General features: G+C 37.9%; 1 pseudogene; it reads left to right on the forward strand.

Moving 5' to 3' along the window:
* The window catches only part of LOC144220014 (vomeronasal type-2 receptor 1-like), a 30,241-nt pseudogene extending 20,866 nt beyond the window's left edge, over positions 1 to 9,375 (forward strand).
* Positions 9,376 to 11,243: the final 1,868 nt, after the last annotated feature.

Below are 11,243 nucleotides of genomic sequence, written 5' to 3' on the forward strand. Positions count from 1 at the left end.
TACAGTGCTGTCTGAGATCTCCTGGCTATGCCTGCCTTAGCTCCAGCTACCCTGCCAAAGTGCCCCCTGTGCAGAGTGGCTTGGGAATGCCTGGTGTGTGCCTGCCTCCATTCTAGCCATCCAACCAGGGGCCCCCTGCATGGGGCCCCCTGGGACCTCCCAGCCTACACTCCTCCAGCTGCCCCACCAGGGCAAACCCTGTGCTCAGCACCCTAGGGCACCCTGGCTTATCCCCACTTCAGCTGGAGCTGTCCTGCCAAGGCACCCTCTCTGTGGAGAGTGCCAGGACCACCCCAGTCCCAGAACCCACTTCAGCTCTGGCCATCTTAGCAGGGCGGCTCCATTACAGGTAACTCCATTACAGGTAACTCCATTTCAGAGTACTCTGGGAGCCCCAGCCCACACCAGACACAGCTCTGGCGAGCCAGCCAAAGTCACGAGGCACAGCCTACACAGGGGACAACCAGGCATAAGACTATTCCTTCAAGTGTAGGAGAAGTGGCAGTTTTGCCTAATGTATATAAACAAACATAGAAAGTTAAGCAAAATCGGGAGACAAGAATATGCCTCAAATGAAAGAACAAGAGAAAACCTCAGAAGAAGAACTAAATGAAATTAAGCAATATGCCTGATGAAGAGTTTAAAGTAATGATCATAAAGGTGCTCATGGGATTGAGAGAAAAGTGGAAGAACTCTCTTTAACAAAGAGATAGAAAATGTAAAAAAAGAACCAATCAGAGTTGAAGAATATAATAACTGAAATGAAAAATACACTAAAGGGAATCAAGAGTAGATTAGAAGATGCAGAAGAACAGATCAGACATCTGGAAAAGAAGGTAAGGGAAAGCACCCCAGCAAAACAGCAAAATTAAAAAAGTATTAAAATTAAAAAAAATATTTATGTATTTTTGAGAGAAAGAGAGACAGAGTGTGAGGGGGGAGGGGCAGAGAGAGAGGGAGACACAGAATCTGAAGCAGCCTTCAGGCTCTGAGCTGTCAGCACAGAGCCTGATGCTGGGCTTGAACCCATGAACTGTGAGATCATGACCTGACCTACAGTTGTATGCTTAACCAACCTAGCCACCCTGATGCTCCAGAAAAAAGTGTTTAGAAAAAGGAAGATAGGTGAAGAGATCTCTTGTAAAAATCTTCAACAAAATATTAGCAAACCATAGTCAACAATGCATTAAAAGGATCATTCACCACAATCAAGTGAGATTTATTCTGGGGATGGAAGGATAGTTCAATATTCACAAATCATTCAACACGATACACCATATAAACAAAATGAAGGATAAAAATCATATGATCATGTCAATGGATGCAGAAACAGCATTTGGCAAAGTGTAACATTTGTCATGACAAAAACTCAACAAAGTTGGTTTAGAGGGAACATACCTTAATATAATAAATACCATATATGAAAAACACCTCAGCTAACATTATACTCAGTGGTGAAAAACTGAGAGCTTTTCCTCTAAGGTCAGGAGCAAGACAAGAGCGTCCATGCTTACTACTTTTAGTCAAAATAGTGGGATTTCTAGCCACAACAATCAGAAAAGAAAAAGAAATAAAAGCATATGAATTGGTAAGAAAGAAGTTCAACTGTTATGATTTGCAGATGATCTGATACTAATCACAGAAAACCCTGAAGACGCCACCGAAAAACTATTAGAAGTAATAAATGAATTTGCTGAAATTACAGGATACAAAATCAATACACAGAAATTGGTTGTGTTTATAAACACTAGTAACAAAGCAGAAAGAGGAATTCAGAAAATAGTCCCATTTACAATTGAACCAAAAAGAATTAAATACCTAGGAATAAACTTGATCAAGGACATGAAAAACCTAGACTCTGAAAACTATAAAACATTGATAAAAAAAAATTGAAGACAGCTTAACAAATAGAAATATATTCCATGCTCATGGGTTGGAAGAATTAATATTATTAAAATGTCTATAATACCCAAAGGAATCTACAGATTCAATGCAATCCCTATTAAATACCAGCCACATTTTTCTTAGAACTAAAACAAATAATACTAAAATTTGTATGGAACCACAAAAGAGCCTGAATAGTCAAAGCAATCTTGAGAAAGAAGAACAAAGCTGGAGGTATAATGAAATTTCAAGATATACTACAGAGCTGTAGTAATCAAAACAGCATGGTATTAGCACAAAAATAGACACATGGAATCAATAGCACAGAATAGAGAGCCCAGAAATAAACCCGTGCTTATTGACAACAAAGGAGGCAAGCGTATACAATGGAGAAAATACAATTTCTTCAATAAATGGTACTATGAAAACTGGACATGCAAAAGAATGAAACTGGACCACTTTCTTATACCATACACAAAAATAAACTCAAAATGGATTAAAGACCTAATTATGAGACATGAAACCATAAAACTCCTAAAAGAAAACTTAGGCAATAATTTCTTTGACATCAGCCTTAGTAACGCTTTACTAGATATGTCTTCTCAGACAAGGGAAACGAGCAATAAATAAATAAATAAATAAATAAATAAATAAATAAAAGCTTCTGCACAAAACAAAGGGACCCATTAACACAATGAAAAGTCAACACAGTGAATGGGAAAAGATATTGCAAATGACATATCTGATAAGGGCCTAGGGTCCAAAATATATAAATAATTTATACAACTTTTACACCATAAAACAAATAATCCAACTAAAAAAATGGGCAAAGGACCTAAAAAGACATTTTTTTCAAAAAAAAAAACCACATACAGATGGCAAACACATGAAAAGATGCTCAAAGTTACTCATCATCAGGGAAATGCAAATGAAAACTGTGGTGAGATATTGCCTTATATCTGTCAGAATGGTTACAATAAAAATATTAAGAAATAATAAGTGTTGGCAAGCATGTGGAGAAAAAGGAACACTTGTGTACTGTTGTGTACTATTGGTGGGAATGTAAGTTGGTGCAGCCACTGTGGAGAACAGTACTGATTTTCCTAAAAAAATTAAATAGAAATACCATATGATCCAATAATTCTGCTATTGGGTGTTTACCCAAAGGAAATAAAAACAAAAACACCAATTCAAAAAGATGTATGCTCCTCTATGTTTATTGCAGAATTATTTACAATAGTCAAGATATGGAAGCAACGCAAGTGTCCATCCATAGATGAAGAAGAAGTGGTTTGTATATGTATATAATGGAATATTACTCAGACATAAAAAAGAATGAGATCTTGCCATTTGCAATAACATAGATGGACCTAGAAAGTGTTATTCTAGGTGAAATAAGTTAGAGAGAGAAAGGCAAACAAACTGATGATTGCCAGAGAGAAGAGGAGTGAGGAGAATAGATGAAACAAGTGAAGGGGAGTGGGAGGTACAGGCTTCCAGTTATGGAATGAATATGTCATGGGGAATGAAAGAGCATAGGCAATATAGTCAATGGTACTATAATAGTGTATGGTGGCAGATGGTAGCTATACTTGTGGTGGGCATAGGGTGACATACAGACTTGTGGAATCACTATGTTGTACGTCTGAAACTAACATAACATTGTCAGCTATACTTTAAAAAAGAAAAAAAAATGTGGGATCAAAGCAGGAGTTCTCCCTGGTCAAAAATTGGATAATTTGAGCATCAAGAAAGAAAAGAAATGCAGTAAAATAAAACACATTTTTAAATCCTTAAGTTCATAATGATATTCTCCTCCTTCCAAAATTGATCAGCTTTGGAGGATTCTTTGGAACTAACCTGTTATTTCACAAACTACTAAATAAAGGGAAAGAAATACAAAACAAAAGCAAACACACACACACACACACACACACACACACAACCTCAAAATACTGCCTTCACAGTACCTACAATAAAATCAATTAATTAACTGAGCCAATATTTATTGAGCACAATATTATAGATGCTAGACACTATCTTAAGAACTGGGGATACATCACTATACAAAACAGAACAAATCTCTACTAACAGAACTAACATTTCAGTGGGAGGAAATAGGCAATAAACAAGAAATACCCCTATGTTATCTTAAAGGATGATGGTGCTGTAAAGAAAAAGTTGTAAGGATTAAGATAGGGAATGATGGAGGAGGGGGTATAATTTCACATTATATGGTCAGGGAAGGACTCACTGAGGTGACATTTGAATAAAAACTTAAAGAGAAGTGAATCCATGCATTATCTAGGGGAGGAGAATTTTGGGCAGAGGAAATGGCAACTTCTAGGCCCTGAGGTAGGGGCATTGTTGGCATTTTGTAGAAATTGCAAAGAGGTCACTGTGGCTAGAAGTGAGGGAGGAGAATAATGGGAGATGAGGAACAGAGGCGAGAGAGTAGATCACATAGGGTCTTATTGGCTACATCAGGACTTTGGCTTTAACACTGAGTGAAAAGGGGGAGCCACAGAAGAGTCTTGAGAGAGGAGAGTAATGGTCTCTTTTAGGGTTAAAAAAATTATCTGCCATGTTGCAGATAGGCTGAAGGAGTGGGCTGGGGTGAATAAGAGTAGAAAAAGGTAAACAATTAGAAGACCAATAAAATAATCCAAAATAATGCGGGTGCTGAAACAAAGATAGATGTGATGGAAGTGGCACATAATAGTCACATTCTGGATGTCTTACTGGACTTGGAAGTGTCTGCATCAAATAATTAGTGGACAGTATCAGATATGACTTAACTCATGATGGAAAACTGAATCTGGAGGTTGGTGAGCAGATGGAGCTGAGTAAAGGGGAGGATATATATATGCAAGTAATACAAGATGAAGTTGGAAGTTATGGATGAGAATGTTGGTGTCAGTGACAGAAATGGGGAATTTGGGAAGAGGAATAGGGTTAATGGGGATCGTTTTGGACATGTTGAATTGGAGTTGATGGTAGAAATGCAAAGTAGGGATATGTTGGAAGTTTCGGATATGGAATTAGAAGTCAGGTGGGATATGTTGGTAGAAATCAAAATTTGGGAGTTCTTATATAGAACTGATGGTTGAAAAAAAAGAGTGAATGAGCTGCTTTATATCAAGAGATAAAAGCAGAGGATTAAGGAACAAACCTAAGAAAATGCCCACAGTGATGAGGAAGGTGGAGGATGTAGAGCTGAAAAAATAAATAAAAGGCCTAATGGAAGCCAAGAGAGTCTGCATCTCAAGGAAGGGTTGATCGAGGGTGCCAGATAGTGAAGAGAAACAACAGAGAATGTAGCTAGAGGAAAAGCTAGCAGACACGCCAAGAAACATTTTAATGTTTTACTTATTTCGAGAGAAAGAGAGACAGTGTGAGCAGGGGAGGGTCAGAGAGAAAGAGAGGGAGACACAGAATCTGAAACAGGCTCCAGACTCTGAGCTGGCTGTCAGGACAGAGCCCAGCACGGGGCTCGAACCCATGAACCGTGAGATCATGACCTGAGCCAAAGTCGGGCGCTTAACCGACTGGGCCACCCAGGCGCCCCTGATGATTTTCGAAGAAAGGTATATAAAGAGCTCTTTTCAGAAGACTAGGTCAGGAGAGAGGAAATCCAGTTCATTCAGTGGTCACACACACATACACACACCTTGTAAGAAGCCTATCTATTGTGGATAACAATACATATTTCAGTAATATTACCATACCATATCTGATCTCAGAGATGTTTAATATTTTTATTGTTATCTAATTCATATTTCACCTGCAAAACCCAACATAGGAAGATTCTGGTTTCCAGAATAAATGTAAATATGATTATTCACTTTTCAAAATAAATCTTTCCTTAATGGAAACAACATTTTATCTCCCTTTTACATAGGAAGCTTTTCATTTACATTAAGATATAGACTGATTTATAAACATTGCATTTGTACCGGGTTTGAAGGTGTATATCCATGTAGAATATAAAGGGAGACCTGCATTTACCATTGAGCTTTCTAAACTCCTTTTTGTGAGAAAATATTCCAGTGTCATGCCTTGTCCATGTTTCCTTTTCTGCCCTGCCAATTTTTCCCATGGAAAAGATCTTTTGTTTTTCTTTTCTACTGACCCTCTTTAACTTACAGACTATGTTGGGATGGCCTTGTGAGAAGAAATCTTTTTCAGGCTCTCCAGATAATTCTTGGGGTCACAGGCTCCCCACAAGCAGAAACAGTTTTGGCAAATTGTCCTTTCCCCAGACTATCATGGGCATGAAGGCTGGTCTGAGGTCCCAAAGTTGGAAAGAGCTAGCTTTAAGGTGAATCTGAATTTCTAGAATCAACCATAAGATTGACTTTTAGCAAAATTCCTCTCTAGACTCTCCAGGTGTCATTCATTCTCTTTGGCATTCTTGCCTAGCTATCCTGGGTTTCCTGAGATATCACAAAGCCAATAGAAATCCAAACATGAACTCTTTGTTTTTGTTTTTGTGTTTTTTATTTTTTCCAGTGGAGACAAAAGGTTTTGTTATATGCATTGATTGAATTTGTCTTTGCTGGCTTCCCCACTCAGTGTGTACTGATCTATGTCATCCTGCGACCCGGAAGGAGATTCGTCAAGGGGAACCAATATGTTGCTTTGACTGCATCCCATGTGCTGATGGACATGTGTCACGGGAACCAGGTAGAGATGATCATATTTTTCATTGATATTGAAATACAATTAGAGTAAGCACGCTTTGGTAAAGAGGGGTTTAGGAGCTATCTTTATAAATACGTGTAAACAACTTGTAACAAAAATCATTACAATCCTTTGAACTGTTGGATATTCTGTGCAGTGTGAAAAAAACCCATAATGTTGGGTTTCAGTTCTGAAGCTGCTACTGTTGGGAATTTAACAGAAAGGATTTAACAGAAGAAAATTTTTAAAAATGAAATGTGAAATGTGAATAAATGGCTTCATAAAAAGTACTTAAAATTATTTCAATTTCTAAAATACATTAACTATTATTTATGTAAAAAAATTGTGAATAATTGGAAAAATAGGTGAATTACAGTTCTGTGTTCTACTGAATTATCTCAGTTTGGAACTATAAGACCTAGAATTCCATCCCCAAAGACAATGGAATTAGGGCCATAATTACTCAAGGTTTGTAAGATGAATTTTACAGATGAATTCTTTAGTGCTCCACGAATTCTTTTCCACAACCTGCTGAATTTCTGCTCTTCATGCCAGGATTTTGGCTGGGTTTGGTTGCTTACCTTTATGAAGCATCTTGGAGTAGGTATACTTTTATCTCTGCTTATCTCTATCTTTAAAGATAACTCAAAAGCTGTACTTATCCTTGCCCAAAGGCCCTCCATAACAATTTATTTCAAGAATTTTTAAAAATGTAAAAATTCCCCAAATAGAAAATAAGCACAGTGTAACCTGAACAACTCCCTGAACCTCACATGACTCAGTCTCTGAAGAGTTTTAGCAAGAGAAGTCTAGTCCAGCAGTGAGAAGTAGTTAAAAGGGAATTTCAATCATCACCTGTACATTTGAAAGAACATTAAAGTGATCCATTTGATAATTTACTATGAATTCATCTCAAATACCTTTTTCTTACATTGTAACACACTCCCATGGAACTTTGTCAACACAGTTGTTTTTGGTTTTGTTTCCTTTCTTTAAAAAAAACTGTTTTAAATGCTTGTTGATTTACTTGTGTGTGAGAGAGCGTGAGAAGAGCTGGGGAGGGGCAGAGAGAGAGGGAGACACAGAGTTTGAAGCAGACTCTAGGCTCTGAGCTGTCAGCAAAGAGCCCAAAACAGGGCTCAAACCCACAAACTGTGGGATCGTGACCTGAGCCAAAGTCAGAATCTTAACTGACTGAGTTTCCCAGGGACTGTTGTTTCCCTTCTTATTCTCAGTCCTTCATGCTTGTTCTCTGGAATCAGCCTCTGGAGGGTAGGGAGGGGAAAGCTGAAGGAACAAAGACAAGATTCCCTTCATTAGGTGGCAGTAATGTTGAATGGAAGACTGAAAACACTTGTATTTTAATCAGCCTTCTCACAATTCTCTTGATTGTTTCACCTGAGTAGCTTTAATTTTCTCATCCATGGTAAGCCATTTGTGGATTCTCAGGTTTATGAGGATACACACCTCCCTTCTCAATGGGATAATGGGAAGAGAAAGAAAAGAGGCATCTTACTGGAAAAGGCCCATATAGGAAAGGCTGAAACCAAGAAGGCAGACCACCTTCCCACAACTAAAAATAATTCTCAATATGTAATATTGGTTGCACACTCTAAGACGATTGTATTGCTGTTTATTTCCTCTTCCTTCCTTCCTTTCTTTCTTTCTCCCTTTTTCTTCCTTCCTGCCTTCCTTCCTTCCTTCCTTCCTTCCTTCCTTTTTCTTTCTAGATTTTGTATATTCTGTATAAAGGGATCTCAATGAGTCCTGCCCTAAGTCTTTGACTGCTCAGAATTAATCCTCTGTTCTTTATTCATTAGGGCAAAGGGAGTGTGAACAATGTGGTGACGATTATTGGTCAAATGCATAAAAGAGTGAGTGCATGCCAAAAGAGGTGGAATTCCTTGTTTACAATGAGGCCCTGGGATTCCTGCTTGCCATTCTCCCTATCTTTGGGGTGCTTGTGGTCTTGGCAGTCACAATTGTGTACGTGATACACAGGCATACTCCACTTGTGAACGCCAATGACTGGGAGCTGAGCTTTCTCATTCAGCTTTCTCTTGTCATCACACTGCCATCTTCCATGCTTTTCATTGGCAAGCTGAACAACTGGTCCTGCATGACCCGCCATGTCACTTTGGCAGTGAGTGGGCTTTTCTCTTTGTCTGTCTTGCATTCTTGGAAAGACGATTTCACTGTTTTTAACCTGCAGAATTTCTATATCCAAAGCCCGGCTCCTATCCATCCACTTCCTTTATCAAAAAATCATTGTGCTAATCTCTGTTCTAGTTGAGATCTTCATACTCATAGCCTACTTAGTATTGGAGCCTCCAAGAGTGTACAAGAACATAGAATCTTGAAATATAAAGATTATTCTGGAATGTGATGAAGGTTCTATAGAATTTTCCCAAATCTGTGTTTGGGATTGATGTCTTCCTGGCCTTGCTATGCTTTCTTACAACCTTTGTTGCTTGCCAGTTGCCAAATAATTACTATGAAAGAAAATGCTTAACCTTTGAGATGCTGGTCTTTTTCATCGTCTGCATCTCTTTTGTCATTGCTTACCTGAGCACCAAAGGCAAATTCAAAGTAGCTGTGGAAATATTTGCAGTCTTGGCATTCAGCTGTGGTTTGTTGGGTTGTATATTTGCTCTCAAGTGTTTCATTATTCTGCTGAGGCCAATGAGGAATACTGATGAGACTGTTGGTGGAAGAGTCCCCACTATAAATAAGAGCACCCAACTGACTTCAGCTTCTGTGAGCAGTAGGCTTAATAATACCACAGTGTCAACTGTTCTGAATGACTAGGGTATTGAGTTACATGTGTCCTTCAAAGCTGCAATGGTGACACGGTTCAATGTTCCCTCTCAGGTTGCTCCTGCAGCAGCTGCCTGATGCTCTGGGGTAATATTGAGGATTTGGGCTCTAGTAGTATTGTCCTAGCCTGAGATATGAAATCTCATACTTTAAGATACCATTAAGCATGAATTAGAATACCTGTTACTACTGAAACTGTAAACCACTACATTCAAACATTTCATAATACTTTGGTATAAGGAATTGATACGAGAGGGTACAAATAATCTAAAATAATGGGTGAAAAAGTGGGCTCATAAATATGTTTCTTTTTATATCATGGGTGTCTGATCTAGAAATTTACATTAATCAAAGTCACCTTGTGGGGATCAACAGAGACATCTTGTTAATGCCTCTGTGGAATAGATAGATTTTCTGTATCTGAGGTAAGAATTACATGCAAAGCTCATAAACTTTCCTTTGGAGCAGGGCATTTGGTAAGAGAATTTATGTTTCAAAGGACTCTACAGCATACAGATGATATTGGAGGAACTGAGATGTGAACAAAGCTCAGGTCCTTCTTGAATTCATAATGGGAATAGACAAGTTTCTTCCAGAGGGAAGGCAAGACCTACTTCCTCCAGATTTTCGTAGATAATAGTAGTAAAATATTTGAGTTTCAAAACATTCTTCTGTTTATAAAATAAAAATGAGGGGAATTAAGATATCAGCAAAGCAGCTATTAAGTTGACTGTAAGTGAATACTCAATAGCAAAAAAAGCAAGTGTTTACCTAGAGCAGGTATTAGAATGCAAGATTTTTTAGTATAAATTAAATGCTGGATATTTACTCTTTGATCATCCAGAGTTAACTAAAATGTTATAAAATATTTTGAATCTTCTTCCAGCTATGAAACTTAAAAATGATCTACATATATTTATGTGCCTATGAATTAAATGTGTGGAAAAACAGAATTTGTAGAAATGCTGATAAACCAAGTACCCATGTGCATACTTGACTCTAGGAAACCAGTAGAATACGAAACTCTCTTTTCAAAGGAAGTTATGAAGTCTTGTGAATATCTGTTAACCGAACTAGGTAGAGAGATTTATATAGGCTGTTGGAGCAGAAAATGAAACCATAATGACTAGTTTAGCAGGACAAGTCTGTCAGGAATATATTAATTTTTAAAGAAAGATGATTCCAGACCAGGTGAAGGGGATAAGATTCCTGTAATTTAAATAAGACGTTTACACCACAGTTCAGCAAAGGCCAAAAGTGAGCTCATTTCGTGGAGGGCTAATGGTATCCCAGTGCTTTCTGGGTCAGCATCTATTCATCCACCCATCTCCCAAAACTTCTACAGTGCTTTGTATCATGGCCCTAGGACTCTTAGAGAAGAGCCTATATCATAGCGTGAAGAGTGGGGAGATTGCTCTCTTTGTCCCTGTACTTGACCAAGGAATGGACTTTGGGAAAGAGAGGGTGGTTTGTCAAGGGAAATGAGAATCGAGTCAATCTCTTGTTCAGTAATGCATGCACTTGAGTTTTCTCAATGATCCATCTTGGAATTTTTAAAAATGCTGAAAGATGACTCAAATCTAGTGATTTGCCTTACTTTTATATTCAAAATATTTTAATCTCAAAGTAATCTTTTCTACTGAATATGTATCTAAAAAGGTAATTCCAGAAGGCCACTCAGGCAATATCAAAGACTTCATTATCTCCTTTCATACCAGGTGGTTCAGTAATACTGTCTTATTGGACTTGTGTTCTTTGCAATTATTTATTTTTCTGATCAGCAATATGTTTGGTATACTAGAGAGAATAAATGTTATTAAAAAACAAAGTATCTGGGTGCCTAGGTGGCTCAGTCATTT

This window comes from Crocuta crocuta, unplaced genomic scaffold (genome assembly GCF_008692635.1).
Source record: "Crocuta crocuta isolate KB4526 unplaced genomic scaffold, BGI_CrCroc_1.0 scaffold19, whole genome shotgun sequence".
NCBI lineage: Eukaryota > Metazoa > Chordata > Mammalia > Carnivora > Hyaenidae > Crocuta > Crocuta crocuta.